Source organism: Maniola jurtina, chromosome 14, assembly GCF_905333055.1.
Source record: "Maniola jurtina chromosome 14, ilManJurt1.1, whole genome shotgun sequence".
Classification (NCBI taxonomy): Eukaryota; Metazoa; Arthropoda; class Insecta; order Lepidoptera; family Nymphalidae; genus Maniola; species Maniola jurtina.
The window spans coordinates 489,376-516,749 of NC_060042.1; the positions used below are offsets into that span (position 1 = coordinate 489,376).

The following is a 27,374-nucleotide window of genomic DNA, read 5'->3' on the forward strand; positions in this document are numbered from 1 at the left end:
CTTTTTCGCAACAACATCGATACGTAGTACGTCACTAGTAGTCTGCACAAACGAGCTAAGCGACTAACGAGGGTACACCAGTGCTCCAGATTGCAGAGCGCGGCGTCCGTTACCCACTTCATTCAGCTTCCACGGTAATGGCGGCATTTGCATTTTAGCGCCGCGTATAATGATAAGGGATTTACTCGTAAAAATATAAAAACTTGTAATGGCTTGGTTTAGCCATGTAAGGGCATAGCAGAAATTGCAGATCATTTTGGAAAGCCAAAAAGTAACTGTATTCACGGAATATAATAATTTGATGTAGGCTTTATGTTAAAATTTAAAACTTTTAATGGAAAACAATTTATAATTAATTTAGAAACCAAAGGGGTTTAATGAAAACTGTCATACCCCTTCCAGGTTAGCCCGCTTCCATCTTAGACTGCATCATCACTTACCACCAGGTGAGATTGCAGTCAAGGGCTAACTTAAAAAAATACTTTTCCCCCCTTACAAAGCATAAAGTACCCAGTACAAAAACCTATATACTGTCTCATACTAAGTAAATTTAACCAAGCACTAGGTTTTAATTTATTAATTCTATTCCATTCTCCATCCAGGTCTAGCGCGCCTTATAACGTCTTGTACTGTGTAAACTCAACGCATACATTTACCATAAAAGCCATATTAGTATGCGTTTTGCATAGCAAATGTCGGCGCACTTTGCAAGTTCAACATAGACCGCTCTTTTACTTGAGAGAGGGTTAGGGCTTGGGCACTCATAACGCGTGAAGGAAACTGCAAGGGACGTCACGTCACCCATATTCCATACTAATAATATCCATATTCCATACCTAATAATATTCTACACCATAGAAATCGTAACTGCCTTGTTATTAAGATGTGCCACACTAATATTCTAAATGCGAAAGCCTAAATCTGTCTGTCTGCTAGGTTTTCAAGGCCTATTTATTTAACCAATTTTGGTAAAAGATACAAAGATGCTTAAATCCCGAGGAAATACATAGGCTAGGTACTTTTTATCCCGGAAAATCAAAGAATTGTGATGTGATCCAAATGTCGTAGTTTAAAGTCTCTTATGTATCGTATTGACTTCTTTTTATGATGATGAACAGCGCTTCGTCAGCGTGGATATAGGTTTTTTTTTTAATATATTTTCTGGGATAAAACGAAGCTTATATTGTGTTAAGTCAGGGTATAAGTTTCTCCATTTCAAATTTCAGTCAAATCTGTTCAGTTATTGTGGCGTGATGGAATAACAAACATACACACATACGAACTCTTTCGCTTTTATAATATTAGTGTGATAAATGTGATCATTGCATGTAAATTAACATCAAGTCGCACACTTTTGTCGTTTTTTGCTGTCGCCGCGCAATATGTGTCTAGAGCTTTAGAGACGGCTCTTTTATAGTGAAGAGGGGCATATTTCTTTATACAATTCACGTTAATTCACGTTAAAGATTGACACGTTATTGCATTTATGTAGCCATAGACTAGAGGCAAAAGACATAGTTTGAAACATTAGTATGAAAAGGGTCTGCAGACGCCAGTCACGGGTCGCTGCCACGCGTCATGTGTGTCCAAACCTTTAGACCTATACGGCTCTTTTATATTGAAGAGGGACATATTTCGTTATACAATTCACGTTAATGCTTGATTACTTAAAACGTACTTATAGTGCTCTCATGCAGCCTTTGACTGGAGGCAAAAGAGATAGTTTGAAGCATTAGTATGAAAAGGCTACATACTAGACTCCATAAATTACATACTTCATACTCGTATTCAGCGAAGCGGTTATATTTTTCATTGCATGCTCTTGGTCTTGAATTACGTCACAAGTTCAAAGTTTTAATCATCTGGCCTCTGTTCTGGCAATTTAAAATTTAATAACGAATTTGTGGTCGTGATCCAGGTAGCCAATCAAGCATTTTAGGGTTCCGTACCTCAAAAGGAAAAAAGGAACCCTTATAGGATAACTTTGTTTTCTATCTGTCTGTCTGTCCATCTGTCGTGTCTCGTTGATCTATAATCATGAAATTTAGCAGGTAGGTAGCACACGTAAGGGAGAAAATCCGAAAACCGTCAAATTGTGGTTACAACACAAAAAAAATTAAAATGTGTTCAGAACAAATAATCAACTTTCAAAGTAAGATTAGTATACCAAGTGGGGTATCATATGAAAAGGCTTTACCTGTACATTCAAACAGATTTTTAATTCATTTTTATTTTGATTTATCGCGCAAATTGCAAAAAAAATAAGACTGTAGTACGGAACCCTCGATGCGCGAGTCTGACTCGTCATTGAAAAATCAGTTTGTTTTTCCCATGCGACAAACGAGGTGCGTACATATGTTGAGTATAGCTAATTAGCTTGTGGCGCACAATGCGCGGGCGCAGCGTCACGCTCCGCCGCGAGGTCGCGCCAGAGGTCAAAGCCACCGCCCTGCCATTGTTGCCTGGAGTTGGGGGTTACGTCACCACTCACCACTGCCTAGAACTACGGCCCGTGAAGTAGGAACTAGCCTAAACTGGACCCACCACCAACACCTTGATAAAACTTGGTCTTGGTGATATAGTCTTTTTAGTCTAATGGTTTCAGACCAGGGCGCGTTCGGAACCCTCGTAGCTTTAGTTTTAAATTTACATAATAAATTATCTTACAAATTCCAATCAAAGACATTGGTAGGTACCTATTTTGACTTTGACAACTTTCAGCCTAAAACGGTAAAACATTATTCCGACATCAATGATTAGTTAAATATAAATATAACTTACTTTAACGGTGGAGGAAGACATCGTGAGGAAACCCTGCATGCCTTAGTTCTCCATAATGTAACAATAGGATGGTGTTAAACCAAACAAAATTACCTTAAATATGCAAAAATGCAGCGATCATGAGTCATGAGTCATGACCTCAGGACTAGACAGAAAAGCGATTTAAGACCTACTAGGGGCAAAGGCCGCATAAAGATGTTGACCTAGGAAGTACATGTAATAAAAGATGCATAATTAAATTAAGTCACTTATTTGCTTCTACAAATAAGCATAAGGAATTTACAATGCAAAACAAAGGTACCTATGCCTAGCCTTCAACACTCGTTTCTAGGGCATAGACCTTATAGAATGACTAACCTTACCTCGGAAGTAATTAGAAATATGCTAAACATGGGCTAAACAAATGTAATTAATTTAGAACTTTTTATTAGGGTTCCGTACCTCACAAGAAAAACAGAACCCTTATAGAATCACGTGTTATCTGTGTATCTGTTTGTGGCATCGTAGCTCCTAAACTAATGAACCGATTTTAATTTAGTTTGTTTTGTTTGAAAGATGGCTTGATCGAGAGTGTTCTTAGCTATAATCCAAGAAAATCGGTTCAGCCGTTTGAAAGTTATCAGCTCTCTTCTAGTACTGTAACCTTCACTTGTCGGGGGTGTAATAAATTTTTAATTTACACTTGTCGATTATATGACAGAATTTGCATTACTGATTTAAAATCAAGCAGTGGTCCAAGATGTGGTCATGAGATAGAAACATCTCATAGTAGTTAGTGTATAAATCATGTTTTGACAACACGGAGAGCGATCAATCAACAAGTAATGACCGTCGGTAGCAGTAACTGACAGTTATAAATAAATTAACCGATAGCTTGCAACAATGCAGGATGTTTACATGCCAACTAACCGATAATAGCTTACTCAATTGTACCTCATTATTTATTGTACCTACCTAGTTATGAGGATGTCATGAGTTCTAGCATTAACTACTTCACTCAATCATTACGAGAAGAACTTTGAGGAGATTTCGATTGAGATAAGATGATTTAGGAATGTTTTCCTCTGTCCCACTGAATTTGATATACCACTCGATAAAAGCAAAATAAAATTTTGCACTTTTTTGGATGTAACATCCGCCAGAACGATTTTTGTCGTATAAAATCTAGACTATGTCACCCAGACCATATTAAGTAAAATGATTGAATGCGAATCATAAAAAAATAAAAAAATGTGAAAACCAGCAATCAAAACACCAATAGTTATAATTTATTCATGAACAACAATAGCTCTAGGAGTGGTTGCTTTCGCTGCCGTCTCGTATTAAGTGTGACCTCATGTCGACACGCGTTTTGTTTGACCAGAGCTTAACTTTCTCGTGGTAAACTGTAATTTCTCGTGCCGTTACAAACTCAACTGAGGATGACGGATCGGTTTTACGATGCCAAAGCTTCTAAACTGTGGTTTAAATGTGGTTAACTTTAAATGCTCAGCTATTTATCTATTTCACTTTTATAAGTCTCTAGCTTACTCAGAATTTCTTAAAATCTTTTCATAGGGGTCTTTTCATGGGGGTTCTCCCTGATGAAGACAACCTACATCATTAACATAGATTTATATTTTTTATGAAGTAAGGTAAAAACGATGGACCAACGATATAAAGCGGCTGGCGGGAAGTGGCTGGATGTCAGGCTGAGGACCGGATGTGGTGGCGCTCTATAGGGAAGGCCTATGTCCAACAGTGGACGCCCACAGGCTGATGATGATGATGATGAAGGTAAGAACATAGAGAATCATTCATCCAAGGGTAAGAAGTAAAGCGTAGACGTAGATGTACGCATTGAGGGTCAAACCTCTGTGCTTGTGCTGTGTTATAGAATAGAAAAGATTTTTATTCAAATAAACTTTTAAATACAAGTGCTCTTGAATCGTCAAAATAATCTACCACTGGTTCGGAATGACGTTCCTTCCGAGAAGAGTTGTTGCAAGGGGTGCTACGTGTACTTATATTGATTTTTTTCTGTATGTTGATAATTAAAAAAAATTGATAATATGTGATAAATGATATCAGCCCAGTCATTTCTGTTTAGGTTTCTATACCAAAATGGTCAAAACGACCTGGTGGGAATTAAGTCCGTCCTCCGTCCGCCTGTTACACCAGCTTATTTGTTCGTAAGGGTTTTTCACTTGGCTGCGACTTCCCCTGAGCCTAGAGTATAAACTCACCAAAGTTGACGTGGTTTTTTAGAATTCCGTGGAAAAACGTATTTATATAAAACGAAACGCCTGTTGTAAAGATGACTTTTATTCGGTTAGTAGTGAGTACATCGATATTTTAAGACTGTTTATGGTTTTTTGCACGTGTTGAACAAAATCGATGTTTATAATACCCGCGGCTGGGGGCTGGAGTCAACGACCGGTGGCGCCTAAAGTTCGCGAAGTATTTTTATCCTCCCTGTCTTTATATTTTGCAAAAAGTTTTTATATTGCAGATGTCGATCGAGATAACGCGCGCTGGGAATACCTCTAACGTATTGGTGAACAATGAAGAACTATCTGTGAAATTCCTTCTCTAGTAATGTCAACTCTGTAAGTAAAACAATAAATCGTGTCGGCTAGCTAGGGGGTGCGACGCGGGTGCGGTCGTTCGCCGTTGCCCGAATTAGCGGAGAGTCGCTAGTCGTGGCGCATTGCAGATGTCGATCGAGATAACGCGCGCTGGGATTAAATCCATGTCTGGGGATAGGCACCTTATAGCTATGGAATATAAAATGTTATAGTTTTCTACGAGTGACTATAAAATAATCCTTGTCTGGTGAGTTTGTACAGCAATATATTATGCGATTATACCCCAAAGAATTTCAAAAAAAAAATCTATAAGTAAAAATGTTTCTGATTTTTTTTTAATTGTTATTTGAATGTCATCAAAAACAATAAATCAAGGCTAATAACCTTACGGCAGGATCGTTTAAAAAAGATTAAAGTTTGATGAACCTTATGTATCGAAAATGTGAAATTTAAAAAAAAATATTTTTTCAAAATAGGAGCTTCTTCTTGAACATGAATAAAAAAAAATTGGATGCGAAAGAACACGCTATAGGTAGGTATACGGCGCACAAGACATTCGCTTGTCAATGATTAGAAAAAAAATCTAATACTAGGCCAACTAGTGGGGCTAAAGCTACCTATTCGTAGGTCAGGACTAGTTTGGTCCAAATAAAAGCGATTATTCGAATCAAATCACCAGTCTACAAGTCTTACGTAAATAATGTCATACCCTTTTAGTTAAGTAATGGAATGGATAGCTTCATTGGATAGCTATTCAAATGAACCGCGATAGTCGAATACGGTCTATTGATAGAGCCCAAACAGTTACGATGAATAGCTTACCAATATTACAATGCTTTAATGGCTATATCTAGGTACTTGTATGTGATGTATGAACAGGGTTGTAATAATATGTTTTTAGGCTACTCTTTATCCATACTTCCATATTATAAATGCGAAAGTGTGTCCGACTATCTGTCTGTCTACTAGCTTTTCACGGCCAAACAGTTTATTCAATTTTGATGGGTACAGAGTTAGCTTCCGTCCCGAGGAAGGACATAGGCTACGTTTTATCCCGAAAAATCAAAGAGTTCCCAGGGGATTCTTAAAGGCCCATCCGTTTAACCAATTTGTATGAAAATTGGTACAGAGGCAGCTTGAATGCCAAATTGATATAGGTAGGCTACTTTTTATCCCGAAGAGTTCCCACTGGATTTTTAAAAACCTAAATCCTCGTGAACCAAGCCGCGGGCATCATCTAGTTTTAATAAATGAAGGACGGAAGGAGTTTTAGTAGAAAAGGAGGACTTCTCCATTTGGATACCATAATTTATCACAATATGGCAACCCTATGTATGAATCACAGTCGCCGGAGTCCATCGGGTGCTGATAAGTTATAAATAAACACCCTTATCACGTCCGACTAGATGCGCTGGGAACTTGGAATCAAAGGGCTACTACGTCTGTCAAGACCCTTGTTTGGGTTGATTATAGAGCTTCGAACAAAAGCATGGAGTACTTAAACTTATTCACTGAAGTTAGCGATTTCTATCAATCGGTATGGCTTTTGAAGTTGTGTTTGAATTGTCTACGTCCTCGAACGGACTTCCGCCTTTTTATCCGACTACGACAAAGCCAAAAGGAAGAGTTATGATTTTAGCAGTCTATGTATGTATGTATGTAGCTTTGTATTTATGTGTGTTCCACCGTAGCACCTAAACTACTGGGTTGATTTTGATGCCTTGATGGGCTGATCTCTAAATAATGTAGCTTTATACTGGTGAAAGAATTTTCAAAATCGATTCAGTACTTCCAGAGATTACCCCCAACAAACAAACTTACAAACTTTACCTCTTTATAATATTAGTACAGACAGTAGGTTTTTCGATCGGTAGAGGATTTGGAATCCAATGCGATTGTCTGGATTCTGAAAATAGTAAATTGAACGACTGAAATTCTCCAATTTGGAATGGGCAATCGTACCGTTTCAACAAACTCGCATTGCGCGTATATTGGGTATTGTATCGACTATTGTATAGACATAAAAGCTTGTATCGTGTGTCTATTGAATCGAGACAGGGTTCGTTCAGTTCAAAGGTCTTCGATCGCGTAATCTGTTTGGCCGAGGATCGTAAACAAACAGGCGTCTCGAGCCTAATGCCCGCCTAGCGCCCGCGCCAGAGGGAATCTGTAGCTAGGTAGGTAGGTAGGTACATCAACTTTTTATCGGTTCTTTGTTTACGAGACCTACAATAAAGTTTCTTCGACATTCTTGAATCTTGGCTATAAAGATGTACTGTCGTTTGTGGGAAGTAATATAAGTAAATATATAAGAAAAAGGTGATAGACTGATCTATCAACGCACAGCTCGAACTTTGGTGGTGGCCATAGAACTACTGAACGGATCGGGCTGAAATTTGGCATGCAGCTATTGTAACGTAGACATCCGGTAAGAAAAGATTTTTAGAAATTCAAAATAGGGGTTTGAAAATTGTGTAGTCCACGCGAACGAAGTCGCAGGCATATGCTAGTAGTTAGTTGTGCCTCTTTCCCTGGGACCTCTTAATTACTACCCATATTGTAAATGCGAAAGTGTGTTTGTTTGTTGGTATCTTGGTTTGTCCTTCAATCATGTCAGAAAGGAACAATACGTGATTTTTTGCAAGCATAGTCAAAGACTTGTTGAGTGACATAGGCTGCGTTTATCCCGGAAAACCAAAGAGTTCCCACGGGATTTTTAAAAATCTAAATCCACGCGGACGAAGTCGCGGGCGTCAGCTAGTTAAGTTTAAGATCACAGCTGTCTGAGAAATCATTAATTTTATAATTTAAGCAAGATATAACCGGATTTCGATAAAGATGTTGACAGTAAATACAGCAACTGAAAGTAATAAGGCTAATTACCGCTGATTGGACCGGTATATGTCGAACAGACATTAAACCGGTACTTATAAGGCTGCCTTTTCACCAGAGGAGAGCAAATGCATACAGCAAAAGATAGGACCCCTTTACACCTTAGCTCTAGTCTAGAATCTAAAAGGAGTCAAGACGATGTGCACATTGCACATAACATTTGTTTAATTACATGCTATGTCTTTTAAGCTTATGTCTGGTCTTAATTTCATATAGAAGAGATTTTTCTATAGTCCAAGGGTAGGTTAACATGAGATACGTATCATCTGAGCGTGCAGTCATAAAACGTTTCAACAAGTGCCAGCAATTCTCTACGACAGCTATGGAATGCACAAAATATTCGTATGCTTCTGCCACATAGGACTTAGGAGCCTAAGCCTAAAGATATATCAGAACCTAGATTCTAGACTATAGACTGCAGAAAGCACAGATACTGGCCGCATTACGTATGACTTCAATTTGCGGAATTTCGACATATTATTTCCTGATTGCGAATAAAACTTCGTTGGATACCGATTAGCATTAGGAATGGACATCGGCTACTTTTTATTCCGGAAATCAAAGTTTCCAAGGGATTTAAAAGACCCCGATACTTACATCTAGTGCTTAATAAGTATTAACAAACACTGACTAGAGATAATAAAACCCTTCAACAAGAAAATCTAAATTCAAATCTATCTTCTGATAAAAGCACAGAGTAGACAAAAGTAGCCTATGGAGGGCAGCCATGGATGTACTATACATATAATAATTATATTATTATTTACTAAGTATTATTATTTACTAAGTATTCTTATAGAGTATAGACTGATAATGATTGTGTTGGAGGGTAAGAAGTTGTTTATATGCAATTATTGAGAGCCGAGAGGCTAAGTGGCGGCTGTGACGGAAGTTACCCGTCATTTCGCGTCATCTTGGTAATGATGTCGAATAATTTGCCGTCGTTTGGCGCACGCCATCACAGTATCCCTGCCTACTTGCCGCAAAAATGCAGAATCAACTTATATTTTTTTAATTTATAGACAAACTAGCTGAAGCCCGCGACTTCGTTCGCGTGGATGTAGGTTTTTTAAAAATCCCGTGGGAACTCTTTGATTTTCCGGGATAAAAAGTAGCCTATGTGCTAATCCAGGGTATAATCTATCTCCATTCTAAATTTCAGCCCAATCCGTTCTGTAGTTTTTGCGTGAAGGAGTAACAAACATACACACACACACACACACACACACACACACATACAAACTTTCACCTTTATAATATTATAGTGTGATTTGACTGTAGCAAAGCGCTAGGCTGCAATTAGACCTGCTAGCAAGTGATGATGCAGCCTGAGATGGAGCGCGCTTGCCTAGAAGATGCCTATTCTCTCTTGACTTAAAGGTACCTTCCTATATTTAAAGTGGAAGATAAAACTGATGCCGGAAGGGTGTTCCATATCCTAGCGGATTCAAATTAGAAACGAGGAGGCAAATCGCTCAAACAAGGATGCAAGCAAGGTTGTCTGCACTCTGAGCAACTGAAGAAATCCAATTCGTACCAGTTCTACACACATCGCTAAAATGGCCACGGCCACGGGCAGTAGTAAATGGAAAACGGCTGATGCATTCGAGGATCTTGCCAGGACCAAGATCTTCAATGATGAAGGAACGATCAGAGATAGATGAACAAAGCTCATTTAAGTTGAAGTCTTTATCTGGTAATAGTTACTCTACAGTCTACGGTACCTATCACCGATTCGGAATGCTGATTGTAACGAGAATTAATCGACGAGATGTTCAGAGCAAGTTTTTTAACTGTAATCGATCTTAACCAGAGTAATCACTGAGAGCACTCAACAACCAGCTGCGGTCGAGATCTGACACCATAACAAACAGTTGGAGTTACGGTAACCAGTCCGACCGGTCCGCGGCTGGGGATTCCGTTGGAATGCCGAAATATCGTACGGTATTCCAATCGTGTATAAAATCTAGACTTATGGGTCTAAACTCAATCCAAACAATGCCTGCAGAATGAAGTATTTGTGGCTTTCTTTACCTAAATATACAGTTTTTAGGGTTCCGTACCTCAAAAGGAAAAAAGGAACCCTTTGCTGTGTCTGTCCGTCTGTCGTGTCTTTCAAGAAAACCTACTAGGGCACTTCCCGTTGACCTAGAAAACAAAAAATCCAAAAACCGTGAATTTGTAGTTACACCTCAAAAAAATCTTGTATGGATTAAGTTCTAGATTCTAGATGTAGGTCTGATGTTAGTACGCGACGGGATGAGATGGCAATCGGGGTGAGAACGCCCCGCACATCCGCACATCCCCCGCGCTAATCCGGTGCGGGATAGCGCGGGTGTGCGGGGCCTGGGTGTCCTCCTATCTCATACCCCGATGGCCATCCCGACCTGTCGCGTACTATAGGTACAAAACGAAGCACAGCCAAAGCTCAATCATTTCCAATTTACCTTGCAAACCGGAACACATGGAACAAACGAATTAAAGCCACTTCTCACATTGACTCGCGAGAAACGAAGCCAAGATGCTGAGAGCTGTTGAGATTGAACGTGTCTTCTAGAGCTCTTCACTTGAGTGGTTACTATTATGGCTTCTCGGCCCTTGAGATAAGGTTCAGAGTTGAATGCAGTTCATTTGAAGGATGTCCACTACCTTGGCGCAGTTAACTCGAGTATGCAAAATTGTTTTAGAGCTGAGCTTTTTAAACTATCCGATTTTCGGAACGATTCGATATCGGATCGGGTGTGTAATAAAATAATAGATTATTCAAGATGCAATGTCTTACTTTACGGGCGCTGCGCCGGGATAAATCCCAAGGTTAACGGGGTATTTTAAGTGACTCCGAGCGTAGCGAGTGTGTTGCATCTAGAGTGAAGCGCGGGGCTTAGGGGTGCCAAACGAAGACAGCATTACCCCTGCGTTGAATACTCTACTTTTCACACCTCGCGAAAATCGGAACAAGTGGAACAAACGAATTAAAAGCACATAGTTCTCACATTGTCTCAAGAGAAATGAAGCCAAGATTCTGAGAGCTGTTGAGATTGAACGTGTCTTCGAGAGCACTACGCTCAAGTGGATACTATCGTGATAAGGTTAAGAGTTGAATGCAGTTCGTTTGAAGGATGTCCACTACCTAGTATGCAAAATGCTTTTGTCAGAGCCTAGCAGCTTTTTAGGGTCCGTACCCGAACGGTTGCAAACAGGACCTTATTACTAAACCCGTCCGTCTGTCAGTCGTGCAGCGGGCTGAATTTCATAAAACTCAATAGATAGAGTTGATATTTTCACAGAGTGCCCTTTTTATTCCGGAAAATCAAAGAGTTCCCACGAGATTTAAAAAAAAACTAAATCTACGCGGACGTAGTTGCGGGCATCAGCTAGAAATGTGCTTATAACATTAGTCCAACATTCCCACGATGTGGTGGTTAGCAGTTAGCACGTTTTAGCCTGTACCCGGCCTGCACCGTGGGGCCTGAGGCACAGTGAGGCATCGCGTGCTAGCTGCGCGGAGGCAGCGGCGTTGCCGTTACAGGTCAACGGCCGGGGATTACTGCTCCACAGACTACCGCCGGACCACGGTGCGCGCGCAGACCGGCTTGCGAATTATCTAATACCTTTTGACGTGACAACGTCTTATAATTAGAGCCGGCTGCACGCACGAAAAAACATGACTCATGCGGCGTTACCTCGCTCTGAGGCGTTCCATGTAAGGCTTGAAGTGCAAGCGAGAGCGCGGAACGAGCGACAAAGAAGCACAATTGGCCTTTGTTGTCACGTTCAACTATCGTCAGTAAACCGACTTTACAGACAACCAATTTTTTGACTTTGGTATTAGTAGCACAATACGATGATCTATAATTGATCTATATCAGCGGTCGGCAACAGGCGGACCGCGGTCAAAATCCGTAAGTATCGTAAAAGCCATATTGATTGTAATTTTTCAAATCTGCTGAAACTAAAAAAACCGGCCAAGTGCGAGTTAGACTCGCGCACCGAGGGTTCCGTGCCCGGGTAATTTTGCCGATATTCTGCACAATAAATCATATACTATTATGCATAAAAATAATATACAAAAATTTGTTTTAGAATATACAGGTAAAGCCCTTTCATAATATGATACGAGTACCCCACTTGGTATAGTTATCTTACTTTGAAAATTGAAACACGTTTTAATTTTTCTTTAATGATGTAACCACAAATTCACGGTTTTCGGATTTATTCTTTTACTTGTGCTATAAGACGAACCTACCTGCCAAATTCCATGGTTCTAGGTCAACGGGAAGTACCCTATAGGTTTTCTTGACAGACACAACGGACGGACGGACAGATAGACAGACAGACAGACAAACAACAAAGTGATCGTATAAGGGTTCCGTTTTTCCTTTTGAGGTACGGAACCCTAAAAAGGGTGACGGTACGAGTCTTCTGGCAAAGCAGATTTAATTTATTTGATCCTTGACTTAATAATTATTTTGCCATATTATAAAGTAACTTATACTCGTATTTACTAAATGACTAGTTATTGTACTACTCGTAGCACGCAAAAGCACGCATGGCTAGCACGAGTGCCGTATATTCAGTGCACAGCTACTCTGTGGTTGGCAGATCAATAATAATTTAGAAAATACCCTGTACATTAATTAATACTAAAACTTACCTACCTACTTACTTTTAGGTGCTATTTTTATTAAATCTCGAATATTATCCATATTTTTCATGGTCCATGTCAAACAAAGGCAATTATTTCTCGGAAATAAAATGAAACAAGATGGTTTTTATGGAAAAACGAGCAATCACCGTCCAAAAGATACCTAATACAGTTTTTGCGCTGGACGAGAAAACAAGTAAAACTCATTAGAAGAGTTGTTGTGTAGGTAGCCGACCGTGACACACAGACAGATGTTCATATTGTACCTATCTAGATATATTATATATCTAGATATCTATATTGCATTTATCTACAGGCCAATGCGCAACGCACACCTGCAGAATAGAAATTGAAAACCATAAAAAAGGAGTATGTTTAGGCTTAGCCAAAATCCTGTGGGAACTCTTTGATTTTCCGGGATAAAAAATAGCCTATGGCCGTCTCCAGGATGTAAGCTAATTCTGTACCCATTAAAATCGGTTCAGCGGTTGAGCCGTAGCAGACAGACAGACACACACACACTTTCGCATTTATAATATTAAATCAAGTGTAAATTAAAATTTATAACACCCCCGACAAATGAAGGTTACAGTAACTAGAAAAGAGCTGATTGATAACTTTCAAACGGCTGAACCGATTTTCTTGGATTATATAGTTAAGAACACTTTCGATCAAGCCACCTTTCAAACAAAAAAAAACTAAGTTAAAATCGGTTCATTAGTTTAGGAACTACGATGCCACAGACAGATACACAGATACACACGTCAAACATATAACACCCCTCTTTTTGGGTCGGGGGTTAAAAATATATATTCATATATTTAATATGGATTTCTGCTCTTACATTCATAGAGAAGTTCTTGCATATTTATAGGTCCATGCGTCTTGCCTCTAAAAAGGAAACCGTGTTCTTTATCAAGCATAACATCCATCCTAAACAAACGAGCCGAAATCTGAGCGTTATTTATAACTACCATTATCATTAAAACCCTATTTGAACTAACCGAACGGAGAGTTAATCTAATTTTAACCAACGCCCTTAAAAACCCTTCGCCGCTACTAATAGATACTTTGACAAATTGTTTCTACTTTTGACATTGATGTTACATTAAATGGATGCGGCTGTTAAAAAAATTAATGTCATGAAACTTTTGAAATGTCATGATAAGTAAGTATACCTAAGTCTAAATGTTGAAATTATCAATTTTAGCTACAAATTAACAGAGCTCTCTCCGTCACTTACTCCATACAATCGTAGTTCCTATTTCATTTGAATATTAAGCAACCAAAGTCCATGAAATTTTGCAGACATAGTCTAGAAACTAATATCTGTGTCTGTGGTGTTTTAGATTTTTCTAAAAATATGTAGTTTTAAAATTACAGGGGCTCAAAGATTTGTATTTTTCTTTAAAAAAAGGCCCAACTTTGTGCTCGTTTTTCTAGACAACGAAGCAATTTAATGAAATTTGGAAAAACCACAGACCTAGAAAATTTAATGAATATTATGTAGTAAAAAAAATATCGTTATATATTTTATATTGTTATAATTATGTGGGAACTACGAAAACCAGAAATTACACCCAGAAATCTTGAAAATTTCGTGCTGTCTCGATTTGTGCAAGCGGGGTGGTGAAGTGCGGGGGACGACACGTGAAACTGACAGAAACGGACAGTCTAAACACACGGGCCACATTTAGACTGCACCCGACTCCAAACTTGTCGATAGGTCTAACTAAATACATTTCAACTTGCGTTAGACGTATGCGTTACCTACTCAGACGTTGCCTGTAGATAAAAATATGTCTCATGTTTGCTGGCAATAGCGTATGCATCAAACCCTGCAAGTTGCAACTCTCTTGCAACCTATTCCTCACGCAATACGCACAGCTTTAATATTATAATTTTTGACAATGTATACTATATGTAATGCCATATCACAGGTCACTCTCTGATTTATTGCTAACAATTTACTTCCAAATGCAAAGAAATCTAAGTGTGTTGAATTCACACTGCCCAATACCAGGACCTTAAATGACATAAATTCATTGATAAATAATCATATGTTGAAAATAAAGGAGAACCCCGTGTTTCTCGGTATAATGTTAGATGCAAAGCTTCTATGGAACACCCACATATCAACACTTGATGGTAAACTCAGCTCTGCTGCTTACACTGTTAGAAAAATTCGACAGGTACTGACGTGGAAACTGCAAAAATTGTATATTTTGCCTATTTTCACTGTATTATGTCTTACGGACTCTTGCTATGAGATAAAGCGGTAGATATTGAGAAAAAAATGTATTACAGAAAAGGACAGGACGTGCAATTTATAATTTAAAACCGCGCGCTGCCATACAATAAAAATATAAGGAAATAAGTACCTTATCTATTATCTTATAGTAGCTTCTAAATATATTTACAACTAGCTAATGCCCGCAGCTTCGCTCGCGTGGATTTAGGTTTTTAAAAATCCCGATCCTTTCATTTCCCAGAACAAAAGTTGCCTCTCAGTAATAGCCCGTCCCCGGGATGCAACTTGTTTCTGTATCACGTAAGAATATTTAAACGGATTATCCTTTTCAAATCCCGAGGGATCACCAGGATTTAGGAATGCAATTTCTTACAGCATCAGGGTTGAGGTCAACGACAAAGTGTTTACTTGGTATAGATACCTTCAATATCAATTAATAATCGACACTTTTTAAATCCCATTAGCTTTAGTAGTCAGGTCCCCTGCAACATCAGGATTGAGGAGTTGGAATCCAAATTTTTTATTGAACAATGTCGCAAACTTTCTTTATCGATTAAAAAAACTACCCAAAATTACGCAGTTAGGTTACCTGCCAAATTTCATGGTTTTGAGTCAACGGGAAGTACCCTAGAGGTTTTCTTGACACACACGACAGACAGAGAGATAGACAACAAAGTGATCCTATAAGAGTTCCGTTTTTCATTTTGAGGTACGAAACCCTAGAAAACGTAGGAACGGCATTCCGAACCAGTGGTAAATTTTTCTGACCATCCAAAAACACTTTGAAGTTTACCTAAAAGTTTACAGGAATAAAAATTTATCATTGTATTCCATTCCATTTCATTCTATTCCATTCTGTTCAAAGATAAATAGATAATAAAAATATTTGTCACCGAAACAATAATTTACGATACATCGACCAATATCAATTTTACTGATGACAATCTGACTATTACCAAAGTGAACGACTACTATAATATCTATTATATACGACTAACATAATATGTATTATAAATTGTGTGCCGTTTGCATTCTCACTAGGTTCTCATTAAGTTTGTTTTATTTGGTTAAACTTTCTGGTATTTATATTGTTATGACGTTTAATTGGCAAACAGTCTGTTTATTGGCTGAAACTCAAAAATTCAGCCAATCACAACAAAGAAAATATTGTAATAATGATTGATGCAGCTTTCTGTAATTGAAAACAAAATATTTGACATTAACTTGAATGTGACAGTGTTTTCCGAATAGGGTTGCCAGAGGCCCCGTATTTTACTGGTTACCCCGTATGTCAGGATAGAGAAACCGGTAATTATGAAAATAAAATACGGGGCAAATAAAACTAAATATTTTTAGGGTTCCGTAACTCAAAAGCAAAAAGAACTCTTATAGGATCACTTCGTTGTCTATCAGTCTGTCTGTCTTTCCGTCTGTCCGTCTGTCCATCTGTCCTTCTATCCGTCTGTCATGTGTTCATGAACAAATATTAGTATTTTCAATTTTCAAAGTAAGATAACTACATATATCAAGTGGGTTATCATATGAAAGGGCTTTACCTGTTCATTCTAAAACAGATTTTTATTTATTTTTATGCATATTTTTTTTAATGCATAACAGTTTTTGATTTCTCGTGTAAAATGTCGAAAAAAATACCCGAATCGGAACCCTCGGTGCGTGAGTCTGACTCGCACTTGGCTGGCGAAACCGAACACTGACGTTATGTCCAGTAGAAAGAATATTTTCCTTTTGCGGCAATGCGTAGCCGAAACCCACTCGATATTGATCATGGTCGTAGCCAAGGCGGCGGGGCTTGGTTTGAGGATGTTAGCCTTTTTTTATACAAGTTAGCCCGTGACTTTAATCTTTTCTAGTGGTAAGTGATGATGCAGTCTAATTTCTTGGCCGTTAGGGCCATACTAACCATATAACTAGCCATGACCGAAGCCTCCCACCAGGCCAGAAATTTAGAAATGGCGACTGCGCCTGGGAAGCCGTCAAAAACCTAAGCCTAAAATAATACTTACACTATTTCTTGCATTTGCTTACCAATTTTTTTTTGGAAATATATCAAACATTTCGCGCTCACTTCACTCGCGCTTTGAATTTGTATTACTTGGTGTAAGCCCCGCAATTTCGTTTGCATGAATTTAGAGTTTTAAAAATTCCGTGGGGGATTTTCCGGGCTAAAAAGTTTATGTCTGGGATGCAAGTTACCTCTGAATAGTAAGTACCAAAATTTTGGTAAAGAAGATGGGCCGTGAAAGGGTAACAAATAGATAGGCAAATAGATATACTGTCGTATTTGTAATATTAGTATGGATAGGGAGCTTTAAAAATAAAATCTTGCTATGGCTAAACTCGTTTCCCTTTCACTTTAATTCTTTCTGTAATTGAACCAAAAACACTTACGCTCACTGCGCTCGCGCTTTTTTATTGTTGTATTTTATCTCACTGTCAAATTGAAAGGCGAAATTCCACTAACCAGGTAATTAGCCCATAAAGTTGAGCGAATGTTATTTTCCTCATGACAGGATTCAGTTCCGGCCCTGATAAAACCTCTCCCGAAATCGATTCCTGGCTACGGCCATAGTATTGATACTGTGAAGGTGGAATTACAAGTTAAATGTAAATTTAAGTTAAAATGCAAAGATTGTATGCATGAAATGTATAACATTTTGCTTTACAAAACTAGAGTTTTTAAAAGCTATTTAAATAAATAAATCTTTTATTTAAAATCACATTGCAAACACAGTTCACCAATCAAGACACGGCAACATACAGAGAAAAAATACAAAACTTACAAATAAACTGAAATATCTAAATAGGCTTTCCATGCATTTCAGAGAGAACCACCGCCTATTTCTTCAAATACTTCAAATTTTTAAATTTCTTCAAATCTAAACCCCGTATTTTTGATGGTGGTAGCCTGTAAATCAAAAAGAGGCAGGTGGCAACCCTACTTGCCACATGACATTACAGAATGAAAAATTGTTTTCATTACTCGGTAAGCCTACTGCCATAGTTTCACAGAAAGTGTGACGGTAGTTGTGACCTCTGATTGGTCGACTCTCTTTCACTATTTGCTAAAATTGATGATTGCAACAACAATTTTTTCTTTTTTGTAATCAAAAACAGAACACGGACGTCATACAGGTTGACTAATTGCAATCATTTCTGACCGGCTAACATTGTTCCGCTAGTGGCTCAAACTCACTGTCGCAGCAAGAACATGGTAAATTCAGCCAATCACAGCAATTAGAATTGGTTATCACAAATGCACCGATCTAGGAACCGAGAATACACGAACCAGGGCAGATAGAGATGAGAACAATAATATCATACGTAGGAAATCGACGGGGGATCGTTGACAATGATCCTCTTAAACAATAATATATTAGCGTCAATATCTAAAATGTGCTTATAGTGTTTTGTGTGAAAATAAATAAAAAACTATAACTTGACAAGACGGCTAATTAAATAAGACACTATAACTTGACAAGACTTAGACAGCTGTAAGATCATGAATTAAGACTGTTCTCTTTCCCAGTCCTGTATAAGTTAGTTTTGTGTTTGTAATTTAATGAGCGTCGTTGTCCATTTGGTAATCATGCTGACAGATTAAATTAGTTTCAAGCCTAATAACACGTATTTTACATACATAGCTGTTTACAATTATTCACAGCTTAGCCTTATGCAGCGGAGTTCTATTTTGGTATCATCGAGATTCAACGCACTCTGCTGTTTGTTTTGCTTTTCGATTTATCCAGCTTGCTCGTCTCTCGCCGGGACAGGTTGGTAGATAAACATCTACCTACGAGTACTAATTGTAAATTTAAATAAAGATAGACATGTTTTTGATAGATCTATGTTGATAAAATCTTGGCTTAAAGCATTTCGAAGCCGATTTTTCAATCTCCAACCAATGTTTAGCTGTTGAATTTGACGTGTTGTCAGCATTATTTACATCAATAGTTGTCAGATAAAGTTAAATCAACGCGCTTAGTTTGCCACCTCATTGTTACTGTAAAAATACATGACATTTGTATGACCGTTGAATATAATTACTATGGTAAATTATTTTCCTGTTATGATATTATTGTTCTAAAATATTAGTAAACAGTAAATACATACTTACTTTACTTAATACCTAATTAGTTAATGCCTAGAATCTAAGTTGCCATGATGTAGACCAGCTGTTCTAATAGCATAGGCAAAGCTAAACGACATTGAAACTGTTTAGTACCGCTGCTTTTACCTCGGCAGCTTACTTATACCAAGATTGGTATCATTAATACTACGATTCGTAAAAAGCGAACAGTTAACCTGCTCTTCAAATTAAAATTCTCGCATCTCACATTTATCAATGTCAATGACAATCGTAAGTCAAAAACAAATCGTTAAAGAAAAGATAAAAAGCTTTGCGACGAAATAAATCTAATGAGTCATACGTTAAACCGTACTCATGTCTCATGCAGCTGCACGCAATTGAGTTTAAAAGGGCTTAAGAAAAAAGCAAAAACAAAACCAGTCAACGCTCTGCAGTTGCGCCGTGACCTTGACACTGTCGCCCGCGCCATGTTGGGCTGGAAAGCCACTTCCAAATTTAAACTTGCAGCTCGGAACGTAAGTTCCATTTCCAAATTTAAACACACGTCATGAAGTTGTTCAAAAATTGAAATTATACTTCCAATTTTAAATAGTAAAGTTCAAATTGAAAACATATTATTATGTACTGTCCTAGCTAATTTTTTGCTATCAATTGAGTAGGTAGGTACTTATTCATGGTTATAAGTCAACGAGTTTTTTCATATGGAATAAATTGATTCCTAGCCCTTGATGCAAAATATTGTGTGTTTGATGTATGTCCTATTGTTTGTGGCATGAGGGATCGTTCTTCGTGTCTTCTTAATGGACGACCAGGACCTTGAGTTCAATGTTACAATATGATGCATGTCATATACAATAAAGTACAATATCGAATCGAGGTCTGCCATTGGATGAAGGAATTATATCCTGTTAATGGTTGAGATCTAGAATGTTATATTCGGACTCATATTTTGACGGGTTGTATTATTTCAACGCAGGTTCTGAACATAGCCGTCCAGTGCTTTTCAAACAATAAGCGGCTATAGAAATAGAAATGTTTTACAATAATGTAATTAATTCAATACTTCATTGTCTGGACGCAGCTGGAGCCATGTAGGACGACGCGGCGAGCATAATAAACGAAACGCATTCATCGCAGAGGATGTGACATAGACTAATCTTTTTTTTTATTACCACTTCAAAGATGAGAGGTAAAGGTTAAGTTTTAAGGTATAGAATACCTTCGTCATAAAAAAACCACGAATTCCTATAGAATTTCTTGTCCATTTGAGGCTGTGCTTGGCTTGAGCCCAACTGATGCTGATCGAATGGATACGTATCTAGTTATTTCATCATTATGAAGCTTTTTATATTGAAAATTGTGGTAAATCGTTCCGTATGTAAAAATGGTATTGGTGTTAAATGGTAGTGGTACCGATGCTGGGATATCGTTCTTCAGGTAGCGAAAGAGTTATATTACATACTATAGTTTATTACATACTAGAGTTATATTACATAACAATGCAAGATTCAATACAAAGATGATCTTTAACGACTTTAAAAACCATTCAGAGCTTATCTGATATGAGAATGTTGAGCTTCTTTATTATCATGAGTATAAGGAAAGGGGAAGAATTCTTAAATCGTGTAACAGTCCTAACATCGATATTTTTTATGAGAAAAGGTCAGTTCCTTCAGTTTCTTGCCTGCTGGTATTGACACATTGCATTTTAAGCCTTCATATTCATGAGCAAGGCGTGCACAACTTAAAAGGCATGTAGCTAATAAAAACTGACTCTTCGCTCCTTATTTAGCTTGCACTTGAAGTAATTAAGCGAAATGGAAAATTGACATTGCATAATTTAGCTGAGCTTAGCAAAGGCCGGCGGTTATTATGCAAAGGGCCTCCTGTCGAGCAAATAGAGGACTGTTCAAGAAAACCGAAGACATTCCTGCATTGCTGATTAAGTCCGGCGACAGTGACAGTAACTTCTTAATTCGGAAATCTGACATTACCGCCAAGTCTACAGTATTCTATGCTCATGATTCACAATTCATGATTCGGGGTTGAATAACGATCGTCTTAGAAGAAAAAATTTTTTTCTCCGATTTTCAGATATCAGATTCCCTTTCTCGGAGAGATCGACTTGTGTTGTCTGGCATTCAAACCAACTTAATCCTCCAAGGATTATCTACAGCGCACTATCTGAGGTTCACTTGAACTGATGAGAGCTCTTCAGGCGCAACCAACGAGATTTTGGATTATTTTCGGAAAAGACGGTTTTTCAGCCTCATAGGAGTAGTTTGTCTATATTGTTGACCCCTAACTAATCATCATTATCATGATCAACCCATCGCTCCGCAGACTCCATCTCTTAAATGAGAGGGATTTAAGCCATTGTCCGCTTCGGACCGGCGCAGATTGGCGAACTTCACACACCTTTGAGAACATTATGGAGAACTTTCAGACATGCAGGTTTACTAACGATGTTTTCCTTCACCGATAAAGCAAATGTTTAATTGCTTAAAACACACGTAACTCCGAAAAGTTAGAGATACCCCATTATTTTAAACAATTTATGAGCGAAGTTACATTGAAAATGTGCATACTGTCATACCCATGTCTAATGTATCTAATGTATTCAGTTTGGTTCTTTCACAGCGTGAAGCACATTTAAATTATAAATACAACTCCATTTACAGATCCGACTGTTCCACTTAATAAATTATTGAAACCTCTTGTTTACACCATAGCATTACCATCACCTGTGTCAATAATGCATGAACTTGTGCTTTGCTATTCCAAAATGACATCTGTGACTGTAAAATAAGATTCAATGCTTTGTAAATGATATAATTATTTAGATATTATGCAGACCCAGACGGTTGTAGCAGCGTGAATTGTATTGTATACAAAAGTGTCTTTAATATTATGAGTGAATGTTTTACGATAATGAAGAGTTGTAATGAAAACTGAAGAAGGCTGAAATTGGAGAGTAGCTACGTGCATTGTCACGTATTTATGTTACGATGCGTTAAATTATTAATTTTCGATTCTCGTGCACATATTAAAAGATTCCCAATCGCAATTTTATTTACTCCGTAAATTTTTAATATTGCTGTTGGACAACTGTTTTAGAATGAGCAAGATTGTATGTGCAGTAGTCTAGAAAATCTTTATCAACATCCATAAACTGTGGTCTACAGATTAGCTAATACTGAACCCCAAAGAGCGATTATTAATCGATGTACATTTCCAAAAGATGAACTGCATTTAGTTAAGTAGTCAAAATGAAAACAAATAACTACACCCAATACAAACTTTCTCCTCTTTCCAAAGATATGACCACCGCGATTACATTCACAGATCAGATAAAAGTAAAACGCAAAAGATAATCAGCACTGAATGCCGATAACACAGAGATAAGAGCTATAATGTCAACAGCATCCCGAATTCCCTCTTCAAACGCTAATAAGCGTAACGATAAGTTCAACAAGCGATAAGCTATCGTGTCCGAATCACGATGGCTCTTATATTGCCCTAAATGTTTGCATAAAAAGTTTTATCGCGTCCGATTTTTTCCCATGATAATAGGTGTATTGGTCTCATCACTCAGGAACCAGCTTATATTTCGATCTTTGAGGAGAGAAGTTTCCTATTTATTTATGCTTTGTTATGACACGTAATTTTAAGTATTGATTTTCTAAGAAATATCCTCGGTACGCTTACAGCGACGTCAAATCGCATACATGGTATTAAAATATTCTACGATACTTAAACTTTTGAAGAGCACAATGAAGATAGTGATGCCGAAATAACCTCATGGTTTTAGAGCGTATGAATTTTCATTCTTTCTGCACAGAGAAGCAATAATGAAAGAAAACGGATCTTGACTCAAGGTCCGTTAGAAAGTTTGAAATATATTTGTAGTGTCTGAGAACATTGTTGCCGTAATAAAAGGTCTTAACCCCGCCTGAATATGCCGAAAGAAAATAAAAGGGTCGGGTAGAAAGAAAGTATAAAGGCCATGACTGGAAGAAAGATATTTCACAAATAGTTGTCTATTGACACCAAAACTGTAAACTTTCACGCACATTGTATTATAATATGAAAACTGTGAAGAGTAAGTGGCATTTAATAATTAACACTTAACTAATTACCGCTTGGCAGCTCACACAGTGGAACGCTTCGTCTTACTTCAGTCTCATTTGGACAGTTTTTATCCCATTATCGTAATCCGTTGGTGATATTTTAATTACTCCGCCTCGTGGGCGAATATAAATAACTGTACGCTTTATATTTTTTGTCTCGTTAAGTTTTAATCGTTTGAGCAGAATATTACTTAACGGGTCTTTTATGTTATATCTCATATTTAAGTTCTTAAGCTTGAGAATACATTATACAATGTGACTTCAGCTGGAAAGAGAATTAATTTTCTTAGCTTAAGTAAATCGATAAAGTAACTAAGATTGCACTGATTACACTTCATTTACTCCAATTCATTCAACTTAAATTACTTCATTTCAACTTTGACTCCAATTTTCGATAAACATCATCAGATTTTGCCAAGTTTAAAAGTTTAATTGAAGAATTAAGAAGAGGAAGGACTAGTGGCGTGCACAAAGTTTAAGTTCGGGTTAGACATTAGTTAAGTACCCATTGAATAAGCAGGTCACTAAGAAAAATAAGTACAGGTCTTTTCAACTAGGATGAGCAGTGCTTTGAAATGCCTCTGACCTGCAAGCCACAGAGGGGGCTGAAGTTCCCTTTATTTGCTGCTGTCGTTTTAACAACTAACTGTTTTTGGTCAACGTTGGTGGGCCAAAATAAAAACTCAATCGCTTAGCCGGTGCGTGCTACCCGCCACTAAATCCGAGTTAACGACTGGATCGGCCATTTCAGCTCATTGGCTTGATAAATCGTGGCTAACTGCCGTGGCCGGAACGGTGCGGCGTCCGTCATGTAGTATCCGGATTCAGTTCTACTCTACGTTCTAACCTAAATAGTTTTCCTCATTGCCGCTAATTGAATTAGGTAGTTAATCATGTTAAGCGACTGACTGATTAATGGAATTGCGAATTTAACCAACTATTTTTCAAGCGCTGAAAGCTACAATAGCATCTTAAATCATTACTCTATTATAACTGCGGTAGTGTGCTTGTTGATTTGCTCCTCAATCAGGTTACAACAGAGCAATGGATCGACATAGTTTAATCAATAAAATAGTTAAATATCTAAAGAGCTAAATAGGCCGCTAGTTATCCCAGTAAATTATTATTAGAGTTCCTATGGGATTTTTAAGAATCTAGTTTTTAAATTAACGTGAACTAAGTCGCGGGTGTCCGGTGTAATCTAGTATGTATCATACAGAAGTTGGCTTCTTCACTCCACTTCGTAAAGTTACCAATAATGTTACAGTTATGAGGGAAGGTTGCGAAGTTCGAAGTACGTCAAACTGTCGATAAGTTAGTTCCTTGGCAAAGTTATTTGTCAAAAAGGATTATACGATTTTTCACGTTGCTCAGTTACTCATCGACAGATTGACGATGGATTAATTATAATACGGTATTCGCCTATGTGAAAAATAAATATTATTATTATTACTCAGTGATTGTTATTAAATCTTCCAAAATACATGAAATCCACATCCTTTGTTAGTTTTAAGTGCAATAATCATTTTAAATTATTGATTAAACTAAAGAGCAGGTCAAATAATTGTGACGTCACATGCCAGTATTTTATAGACGCTTGCATACTAAGCGCGTGTTTTGACGTTTGATAAAAAGATACTGATTTGACTAGTTGTCAAACACCGGATTTCAGCCGTAAGAGGAGTGTGTTTGAAGCGCGCTCCGCTCATGCTCCAGTATGATTCTTATTTGAATATCAACCACTCAAACCAAATTTTGTAGACACACTACCAACTAATATCTATTTCTGTGGTTTAGGACCATCCCAGAAAATCAAATAGTTCCCACGGTATTATTAAAGGCCCATCCGCTTAACCGAATCATATGAAATTTGGTGCAGAGGTAGCTTGCATCCCGAAAACTGACATAAATGACTTTTTATCCTGGATAATCAAAGAGTTCCTATGGGATTTTAAAAAAACCTAAATCCACGCGGGACGAAGTCGCGGGCATCATCTAGTACCTATTCAAATAAGAATTGTAAACTCCAAGTCAAGGGAGACTCCTCTTGTAAAGCAAAAAATACCCCTAGAATCTAAATACGACAAGTTGATCACACAATGGATGCAATTTACAATAAAACACCATTTAAACAATAAATTGTGAGCAGTTGGAATGCTAGGTCTCTAAGCCAGGATTCCGCGACCCCTGCGTGCCTCCAGCGCAAAATGCCAACATTCCAGACGTATATACCTACCTAGTACCTACCCTGTGAGAGGGATAGCTAATGGCGCCACACTGAAGTTGAAGAGGGACAAATAGTTTTCTATAAATACTAGCTAGGTGAATCCCTCAGTAAATCCGAAGACTTGCACCTTATCAAGTTATGGAAAAAAAAAAACCTGCATATGTAAAGTATTTTTAGAACGCATTTTAACAATATTTTTTTAGGAAAGTTAGTAAATGTAAAGAAATGTAAAGCAACCTTATTTAACATAAATAATTTAAAAAAAAAAAACAAAGAATCTTGTTTCTTATAAAGTTTTCCATGTGCCGCATCTACCCAATTATAAATCAATGACCGTAGTTACCCTAAAATATTTCGATACCCTCAAAGTAAAAATATGTTTAATGAAGTTTATATTACATTTATAAACGTTGTAGGTTTTTAGTTATTATCTATAGAATTAGGCAATTAAAATATAAGTATATTATTTTATAGGATTGACGGATAAACTACGGTCATGTATAGAATATAGAAATGCATACAGTTTTCTATGTAAGTAGATACCTAGTTAGATGATCACTTACGATCTTCGTGAACGTGACTTATCTTTTAGAATATTGCTACTTACCTACTTGCTTAGATCTATTCTTTGAGTCTTTAAGATAAATCGTAGAATGCGAAGGCCTTATTGTGCTGATTTTTATTCAATCCGTTATATTATGAGGAAACCTATCTAGGAATTCTAAAAACAAGACAAGTGACAACGGACAATTCACGTGGAAAAATATTTTTAAAAATTTCCACCGACCGAGTTACCGCAGATGCCTTTTCGATAGCTATAAAATGGAATCAAATATTCAAATCGAAGCCCTGCAAAACGAAATAGGTAGACAGTGCGAGTGCGAGGGTGTAAGTAGACATTATAGGTATGTCGAGTTCGCCGGGACAATCGATCCCGAGCTCCCCTGCCGTCGCGCCGGGCCCGGGCAACCACCCGGCACCAACCACGCCGTAAAAAACAACCATCAACCATAAAAACCACGTAAAAACTCACCTCTCTTCACTTGACCAAGCACACAAACCAAAGTGCAGTCGCGTAGATCGCGAAAAAACCACTTGCACTGACTAAAAAAGTCTTATAATAACACAAACATAAATTAACTTAACACTCGACTCTTACTTTATTTATTTAAAACGTCTATAATTGTCTTTTAATAGTTTAAATCAAGTCTACCGGTTAGATAGGGCGCGATGCAATTTCAAATTGTAATTTTCAAGCGACAATGTCACGTACAACCCCCACGAGTTTCCGCGGCGGACTGAGCGGAATGAACTTAGCGCTGTTCCAGCGTTTGAGATGACGCGAGTGAACGTAGCCGCGGGAACCCCGTTAGAGATTGCACCAATAGAAATGCAATGCGCACGTGGATCACCAATAGCCAAGTAATGGACGGCGGACATATTTGCACGTGAAAGTTTGAACTTCGAATTTGAAAAGTTATTGCCTAGTTTTTTATTAATTTATTATTTTTCTCTTGCTATTCCAAATTACTTCGTACATCCATGTGTTATTCATAGATTTAGATTTTTATAGAATGAACTTTATTAAATCGTGTACCATTGACTGCGTAGATAATAGATATGTATGATTGACTGGCATGCCTATAGTGCTTTGATTTTATTGTGGTACTCTAAAGTTCTAACTTCTAATCAGCCTAAAGTCCAACCCATGGAACCCTAGTAGCTTTAGTTTTAAGTTTACTTAATTAATTATCACTATCATTACATCAAATT

General features: G+C 37.7%; 1 protein-coding gene across 1 annotated transcript in view; it reads right to left on the minus strand.

Annotated features, from left to right (window-relative positions):
- LOC123871548 (protein singed) overlaps positions 1 to 26,914 on the minus strand; it is a 53,399-nt gene extending 26,485 nt beyond the window's left edge. Inside the window, exon 1 of the mRNA XM_045915412.1 lies at positions 26,635 to 26,914. The gene's annotated coding sequence lies outside the window, so the exon portion shown is untranslated. The remainder of the gene's footprint in view (positions 1 to 26,634) is intronic.
- Between the last annotated feature and the right edge of the window lie 460 nt (positions 26,915 to 27,374).